Here is a 9,517-nt window from a genome sequence, read left to right on the forward strand (position 1 = left end):
TCCCCTGTTCACTTCACCTGGTCCTCCTTAACAAGACAAGCCACCTCCCTGTTTGTCGATCACCACCTCAGAGATCTCCACACTCATATCAAACCTACCAACCACCAGCAACACCTCCACTTCAAAACCTGTGCCACCCATTCCATACCAAGAAGTCCCTTCCATACAGCATAGCCAACTGTAGCTGTTGCATCTGTAGTGACGAGCAGTCTCTCTCGAAATATACCGAGGGTCTCACTGACACCTTCACAGACCATAATCACTCTCCCAACCTTGTGCAAAAAGAGATCTCCCATGCCTTATCTCTCCAGTCACCTACCACCCCCCAAAGCCTGACCATTTGGTCACAGAGGAGCATTCCCTTTGTGACTCAGTACCATCCACAACCGAAGCAACTGAAACATATTCTCCGCCAGGATTCTGACTACCTCTTGTTGTGCCCTGAAATGAGGAATGTCCTACCCCCTATCATTCCCACCTTTTCCACAGCGGCACTCCACTGCCCATCGAACCTACACAATCTACACAATAACCTCATCCATCCCTACACAACCCCTGTTCCCAAACCCCTTCCTCATGGCTCATATCCCTGCAATAGACATTGATGCAAGACCTGTCCCGTGCACCCTCTATTCCATTTCTGTATAAAGTTAGGAGGGTAATTACAGTCTGTGAAAGCCTCTCAAAATATACAAAGGGACTCACTGAGGCCTTATCTCTCCAGTCACCCACCCAGTCTCACTGTCCGGCCACAAAGGGGCGTTCCCCTCATGACCTAGTACCGCCAAGGACTGGAGCAACTGGATTACATTCTCCACCAGGGTTTTGACTACCTCTTGCCATGTGCTGAAATGAGGAGTGTCCTACCCACTACCCTTTCAACCCCTCTCACAGTGGTATTCTGCGCCCACTGAACCTACTCAATAACCTCTTCCATCCCTACACAACCCCTGTTCCCAACCCCTTGCCTCGTGGTTCCTATCCCTGTAATAGAACTAGCTGCAAGAACTGTCCCATACATCCTCCCACCAACTGCTGTTTCTATCTGGTGACAAGCATCATGTACTCCGTCAAAGGCAGCAGTACCTGTGAAACCAGTCATGTGATTTACAAGCTAATCTGCAACCACTGTGTCGTGTTCTATGTGGATATAACAACAACAAGCTGTCTGTCCGCATGAATGGCCATGGACAAACTGAGGCAAAGAAATATCAGGACCAACCAGTTGCTGAGAACATTGCCCAACATGATATTCTTCATTTCATTGAGTGCATCACAGCCTGTGCCATGTGGATCTTTCCTACCAACATCAAATTTTCTGAATTGTGCAGTTTGGAACTCTCCCTGCAATATATCCTACATTCCTGTAACCCTCTTTGCCTCAGCCTTCATTAGTTATATTGCTACACACCTATCCCCTTCTCTGTTATATTCCAGCACCACACACACCCACAATCTTTATGCCTCTTTTTTTCCACTGCTCGCCCCACCCGTCCCCGCCAACCTAACCTCCCGACTACACCTAACAGCCCTATCCTCTCTCCACCTCGTTCCTGTATGCTCCCACAAACAGCACTTTACTGCCGCCCATCCCTATCCTGCTATCCCTCCTCCTCCCCGCTCCAATTTCCTCATTACTCCCACCACCCAGATGCTTCTCCCATCATCCTCTACTTTTGGCAGTCTGGCCTCGGCAGCCAGAGACTGTGGTCATGTGTGTATGAGTTGCGTTAAATTTTTTTAATTTTTTATTTTGTTTTGCCAATGTGCGACTCAGGATCTCCACTATATGGTTAGTAGTAATCTCTCATTTTCATAATATTGTCACTTTTACCTTTTTGCCATTTGAAAGATAATTTCTCCATTGTGTAAATCTTTTCAAGACACCTTAAGAAAGTTAAGTCTTTTCCCTTAGTCCTTACCAAGAAGCTGATCTTTTATCCTCTATGGAAATATACTAATAAGATCTTCTAATAAATGGTCTTCTCTAAAGGACCATATAAATATTTTGCTTTATTTAAATGCCATTCTACAAAATCTCTACAGTCTTTCAAACTATTATTGTAAGGCTTTGAACTAAACAGTTCTATCCATAATTTGTTTTGTGCACCCCCACTCCAATACATTGATTTAAAAGCTGTCGCATATTCATTATAAGATGTAAAATCTAATTGTAAAATACTTCATTGTGCTGCATCCCCATTTAGGAGGCTTACAACAAAACAGAGTTTATGCTTTCAGAAATAATTCTACTTGTACCTTGCCTCATGGAGTAAAAGTTGGGAATCTATGGTTTAATTCTTTACCATTTACTGCAGAGAAGTCATCCCACCTGTTTTACTGTAATTAATGTTTGGCTAATAGATCTTATAATTCTTTTCATATGGTACATCACATCTTGAACATTCCAAGTTTACATAATTATTACATGGTAAATCCAGTGTAGTATACCTTGTATTCCCATTGTTATTTAATGTGGTATCCACATCAGCTTGCACAGTAATTAATAAAATCAGTAACTTCATCTTCATCATCAGCCAATTCAATCATTAGATGATGTGGCCTCTTCGAGTTGTGGATTCAGGTAGGCTTTCAGAAGTCTTCTCCAAGTGGGACGGTCTTGGGCAGTTCTCTGCCAGGTGTTACCAGCGATCTTCTTGATGTCTTTGTCCCATCTGTCTGGTGGTCTTCCTCTAGGCCTCCGGTGCTCTCTCGGACTCCACTCCAGTGAAAGGTTGTGAGCATTACTAACATCTACATCTACATGGATACTTTGCAAATCACATTTAAGTGCCTGGCTGAGGGTTCACTGAACCACCTTCACAATTCTCTATTATTCCAATCTCCTATAGCCCAAGGAAAGAACAAACATCTTTATCTTTCCATATAAGCTTTGATTTCCCTTATTTTATTGTGTTGATCGTTTCTCCCTATGTAGAGATTAAGATTGGATGTGATGAGTCGATGTTAGTCAAGATGCCTTTAAAGTGACAAAAATGCCATCATCAACACTTCACTTAGTTTGAACGATGTCATGTGGTCTATGAGGAGCTGGATGACCCTTCTGTGATACTGCAGAAAGGCATGATAGGATGTAGCCACAGTACATGATTGCTGACAGTGGTGGGTATGGTTTCCAGAAGACCGGGCTTCAGTTGACCATGTGACACTTTCAAGAGAAAGACCTTTGTGTTCAGCATGTCGCTCTGGTACATTGTACTGCATCTGCAGCAATCTTCTGAGCAGCTTTTGGCACCACAGTGATGCAATAAACTGTCACAAATTGGTTATGTCAAAGATAGTTCCAAGTCAGATGGCCTGTAGCATGCATTCCACTGACTCCAAACCACTACCATTCCCAACTTAAGTTGTATCAAGTGAGAGGTGTTTGGAGGGCAGGGTGGGAGGTCTGTTGCGTTTCCTGATGAAAGCTGGTTCTGCCTTGATGCCAGTGATGGCTGTGTGTTGGTTAGGAGGAGACCAGTTGAAGGCATGCAACCAATGTGTCTGCAAGCTAGATACACTAGACCTACATGTAGAGATAAGGTCTGGGATGTGATTTTGTATGACAGCAGGAGCACTCTCGAGGTCATCTCACACATCCCACTTGCAAATTTGTATGTCATTCTGGTGATTTGACTAATTGTGCTGCCATTCATGAACAGCATTCCATGGGGTGTTTCCCAGCAGGATAAAACACAACATGCTCTACAGCATATCAACATGTTGCCTTGACCTGTTCGATCACCAGATCTGTCTCAAATTGAGCACATATAGGACATCATTGTATGACAACTCCAGCATCATCCACAACCGGCATTAACTGTCCCTGTATTGAGTGACCATGTGCAACAGACCTGGAACTCCATCCCACAAACTGACATCCTACTACACATGTACAACACAATGCATTCATATTCGTAAGTGTGCATTCAACATTCTGGCAGTTACACTGGTTATTAATGTACGAGCATTTCACATTTGCAATGGCTTATTTGCATAACTTTAACCTGTGATCGTGCAATGTTTATCACTTAAATATGTTACCTAGAAAAATGTATTCCTGATATTTCATTATTTTACATTAATTATCTTTTGGTGTTATGATTTTTTCTGTCCCTTTGTTTCCATTCCAGTAACCAATCTGTCTTGTACTGATTTAATTGTATGTGAGTGTTCTCCCTTTTTTTCCAACGTTTCTTCCACTAATCCTAGGTTATTTTGTAGTCCTTCTACATGTTTAAATCCTAATTCCTGTCTAGTATGTCCATACTTTCATTTCACTGAAAACTTGATACATGCAGATTATAATCCATTTGAGAAAACCTGTTGTCTATTTGTGCTGACAGGTTTGAAGTTGCCTGCATAATTTCTTCTCAAGTTATGTTTCCTTCTATAAGAGCCATTTTTGTCAGTCTCGTGACAAATGTTAATGTATAAAGTCACAGGATTGGTGTTGACATTAACTAAGATAGTACTAATAATAAATCATATATATCTCTTCTGTCTGTATTGTAAAAAAATGTACGAGTAAATGTCATGTGACTAGGGCTTCCCGTCGGGTAGACCGTTCGCTGGGTGCAAGTATTTCAATTTGATGCCACTTCGGTGACTTGCGCGTCAATGGGGATGAAATGATGATGATTAGGACAACACAACACCCAGTCCCTGAGCGGAGAAAATCTCCGACCCAGCCGGGAATCGAACCCGGGCCCTTAGGATTGACATTCTGTTGCACTGACCACTCAGCTACCGGGGGCGGACTCTGTCTATATTGTTCATTAATAATAAAATTCCCTCAACAAGGTTTCTGTTGTGATAGAATATCATCTAACAAACTGAATTAGAACTTTGTTTTCACCTAAGAAATTCATGCTATCAGTTGATAAGATAAATGTTTGAGTTACAGTTCAGAGATCCCACCACAGTAAATTGTGTTTTAAAGAAATAGAACCCACCCAGTTGTGATACAGTGGACCCCACTGAGGGTTTGTATACTATGCATCAACTGCATCTGCCCATTGTCTGCAGCTGTGTCAAGCGGCCACCTGTCGTTGGTTGCTGGCTGGGTCATATAGTACTGCATGTTTGGTGCTGACTGCACTGCCTAGCTGCATTGTGACTGTGAACTGCAGGCTGCCAATCAGTTTCCAAGTTGATTAGACACTTATTTTGTTCTCTATTGATTCCTCAGACTGTTCTCATAGAATGAAGTAAAAGTGTGACATGCAGTCAGTGCACACCAAATTTATGTAGATAATGTTAAATTCCAGGTTTAAGTTGCCATTGCTCAAGAAGAACCAAAATTGTACTCTATTCACAGCAAATCTTGTTTTCATTTTGATATGTCATGCACTGATTGAGGCACAGTTAGAACAGAGCCCAGGCAAGCAATGTAGATCTGTTTTATCAAAAAGCACATAAACCAAAATATTCCTCCTTTGGAGAAAAGTTAATGACTACAATAGTTGTGAAATTTCGTGATTACCAGTGAAACTACACAAGTCTGAATGTAGGGTGAAGGCCATAATTGCAAAACAGTCAAAGTTAATATTCACACAGAAGCAGAACAAAATAACGTAGTGAAGGTAAATGGCCAATACCAAGTTCCTGGCCATCTCCAATGCAGAGGCCAAGTTTTGGTGATGGTGAAGACAGACACTGGCAGCTCCCTTGGTTGGCAGTGGCTGGTGTGGCATGATATCATATGTAGCAAAGATTCTGAATGAGACTCTGATTTAACAACTGTGTGTGCAGTTGGTGCCTGGCCCAGAGCTCAACAAACTGACTTGGAGCAGCATTGTACCACCCTGAATAGCCAGGCCGAGTAGAGATACTAGAGGAACTGTTTTTGATCTCGTGGTCCGCAGAAGCAAACAGGTCCACGGGGCTCGCAGTGCCATCTGCTGACCTAGTCACTCTGTGTGATTGGAGTTCTCTCGTCTTCCGATGTAACCCAATCTAGGTTAGGCCACCCAAATTCGTCAGGAGAGAGAGTGGTTGCAGGTCTATTTGAGTGAGTGCCCTATATACCTGTAAAAATTCTTTTTCCTTACTGGGATATGGAGCAAGAGTGAAACAGGAAATATTTCATGATATTGCATAAGTTGTGTGGGTGATGGAATACCATCGTGGGAGGAAAATGGGGAGGATATTTTGCATTCAAGGCATGTTGAAAGGTATTTCAAACCCTGTTGGAGAACATGATGCAGCCTCACTAGTCCTAGGTGGTACAGAGTCATGAGAGAGACACACTGTTGTTTCTGGACTCCATATGGAGAGTCATTTCAGTCTGTTACAGTGTCAGTGAGACACTTGGAATATTTGGAAGAGGACTGTCTGTCACTGCAGATGTTACAACCAAGGGTGGCTAGGCTGTGTAGAAGGGACATCTTGGTGTGGAGTGGGTGGTAGTTGTCAAAATGAAGGTATTGTTTGGGGTTGGTAGGTTTGATGTGGACAGACATACTAATGGAGCCTTCCATGAAGTGGAGGTTGATGTCAAAGAGGTGGCTTGTTTGGCTGAGAAGGACCAGGTGAAGTTAAGGGGGAGAAGGTGTTGAGCTTTTGGAGGAATGAAGATAGGTTGTTGTCTCTATTGATCAAATGGTTCAAATGGCTCTGAGCACTCTGGGGCTCAACATCTGAGATCATCAGTGCCCTAGACTTAGAACTACTTAAACCTAAGGGCATCACACACATCCATGCCCGAGGCAGGATTCAAACCTGCAACCGTAGCAGCAGCGTGGTTCCAGACTGGAGCACCTAGAACCGCTTGGCCACCACGGCCGGCCCTATTGATCCAGACATGAAGATGCCATCACCGAATCTCAATCAGGTAAGGGGTCTGGTTTTGATTCCATATGTTTACCTGTGGCTGTACTGTGGATTGATTTGTAGGTGAAGCTTTGACAACAGAAGTAACTGTGGGTTAGGATATGGTTGGCCATGCTCAAGAGGATGATGGTTGTAGGTTTGGAGTCAGTTGGGAATTGGGAAAGATTTGTTCATTGACGGCAAGGCCATGGGCATTGAGTTATGTTAGTGTAGTGGGAGCTGGCATCAACACTAACAAGTAGGGCACTGGGTGGTAAAGGAGCAGAAACTGTGGTGAGTCAACAGAGGAAATGTTTATTGTCTTTTACATGGAAGAGTAAGTTACAGGTAATAGAGAAGGTGTTTGTCCACAAAGGCAGAAATTCTCTCTGTGGGCACACAATAGGCATCCAGAATGGGCATCCTGGATGGTTGCATTCGTGTATTTCAGGAAGCATGTGGAAGATAGGGGGCAAGGAGTGGTGAGCTTGAGAAGCTAGGTAGACTTGGGAGAGGCTGTGAGGTGGATCTATAGATTTAAGGAGGGAGATTGTTCAGAATTTCTGAAATGTGGTAACTGTGGCAGGGTTTGTAGGTGGATGTGTCTGACAGCTGGTGGAGTCCCCTCTTCCATCTAATACCTGTATTCATAATGACAGTGGCAGAACGTTTATCAGCAGGTAGTATTGTAAGTTTTTAGGTGTAGCTCACTGTTGTTTTTGCAGGCATAAAGGTTGGTTTCCAAGTTAAGTGATTGGGGTCATGATGGTGAGTCAAGGTTTGAAGTTAGGAAATTCTGGAAAGTTTTCAGGGGGAGCTGAAACTGATCACAGGTAAATTTGAGTAAATTGAATAACACAGGGTTCAATATTGATTTTGGATTGAGGCTGATGGTAGGGACTGGAAGAGAATAGGTTTTTAATAAGCCTTTCAGGATTAAATTTTGGAGTGGAACAAAATGTAAAGCATTTGGGATAGGCTAATACTTCTGTGTAGCTGAGGCTTTTGAAGGTTAATCAACCAAGAAATCAAAATCTTGGGGCATCTAGGTGATAGTTGAGTCTGTCCTGATCCAGAGAAAATAAGAGCAGTCACAGATTTTCCCACTCTTCACCACATTTGTGAAGTGAGAAATTTCCTCAGAATGTGCTCGTAGGAGTGGCTATTCACAGGCTTATCCCTTGCAAGAAATGCAACCAAATTTTCATACAACAAGGTGCAAGAAAGATCTTCCCTTGTCCTTAAAGATGTGCTAACATCTTCTCCAGTTCTAGTATTGTATGATGAGAATGCTGAGACAGAACCCTCACCAACACTAGTGGTTATGGGGCAGGTGCAATCCTAGTGCAAACTCGGGGCAGTATTGAAAAAGTAATAGCTGATGCTTCCAGAGAATTCCTCAAGTCTGAGATGAACTACTCTAAAATTGAGAGAGAATGATTTGCAGTTGTTTGAGCCACCAACAAGTTCCAGCCATATTTATTTGGCAAACCATTCACCACTGTGATGGACTACTATTCTCTATTCTGGATGACTAACCCAGAGGATCGTATAAATGCACAAAATGGGCGCTGAGGCTTCAGTATTACATAATCACGTAGATACACAAAAGCAGATGCAAACACAAAAATGACAATTGTCTTTGAAGGAATTCTTTGGCGGAACACAGGAGCATGGAAGAAATATCAGTCATTGCTGCATTAAATGCAGAGGGAAGATCTAGCACTACTGAAAACCATAGAGGCCTTGAAGAATAAGAACTGATCAAAGGAGGATTCCTATAAATAAATGGAATGTATGAAAGGAACTGTGATCCAGCAGTGTGTAAATTGTTGCTCATCATCTTAGCTTACCTATTGCCAGTTATCCCAAAGTATTTCCATGACATTCTAATGTCTGTTCACCTGGGACTCATGAAGACTCTAAACAGAATCAGATGCAGATATCTCTGGCTATACGTTAGACACTGTGTGAGTCTATGTAAGGTGTACTAGTGATGAAAATGCACAGCAATTGTCCCCAGGATATAAAAACCAGTTCTGCCTGCAAAAGCACCATTCCACCATATTGGTATTGATCCCTAGGGGAAGTTCCTGAAGTTAACAAATGAGAATGAGTGGATAATAGCTTGCACTGACTACCTCACTCACTATTCTAATTGCCAAAGCTCCATAAATTGCAAGGATCCTTGCAGAAGACACCATTTTGGGATTATCTGTGATTGTGGAAAAGTTTTGCAGTTGGGACTAGTCTCAGAGGTAATTTAAAATTTTATTTTTTTTATTTTTTGCAACATCACCACTGCCTACTACTCATAGATGAACAGGCTTACACAATTCTTTAAGTAGGCGTTCAGACCATGGAGAGTCCAGGTTGGAATACAAGGTGACAATCATTGAACTATATGAAAAAAATTACAAGTTAGTTACAAACTATGGCATGCACACACTTTATTCAACATGTAAATATCACTACAGATATTCAGATTTAGGTTATGACATGTTCGATATGCCTGCCATCATTGGCGATGATGTGGCACAGACAAATAGCGGAATTCTGCATGACTCGCTGAAGTGTCGGAATATTGATGCTGTCAGTTACCTTCTGAATGGCTGTTTTCAGTTCAGCAATGGTTTTGGGGTTATTGCTGTACACCTTGTCTTTAATATAGCCCCATAAAAAGGAGTCACATGTGTTCAGA

This window comes from Schistocerca nitens, chromosome 7 (assembly GCF_023898315.1).
Source record: "Schistocerca nitens isolate TAMUIC-IGC-003100 chromosome 7, iqSchNite1.1, whole genome shotgun sequence".
Lineage (NCBI taxonomy): Eukaryota > Metazoa > Arthropoda > Insecta > Orthoptera > Acrididae > Schistocerca > Schistocerca nitens.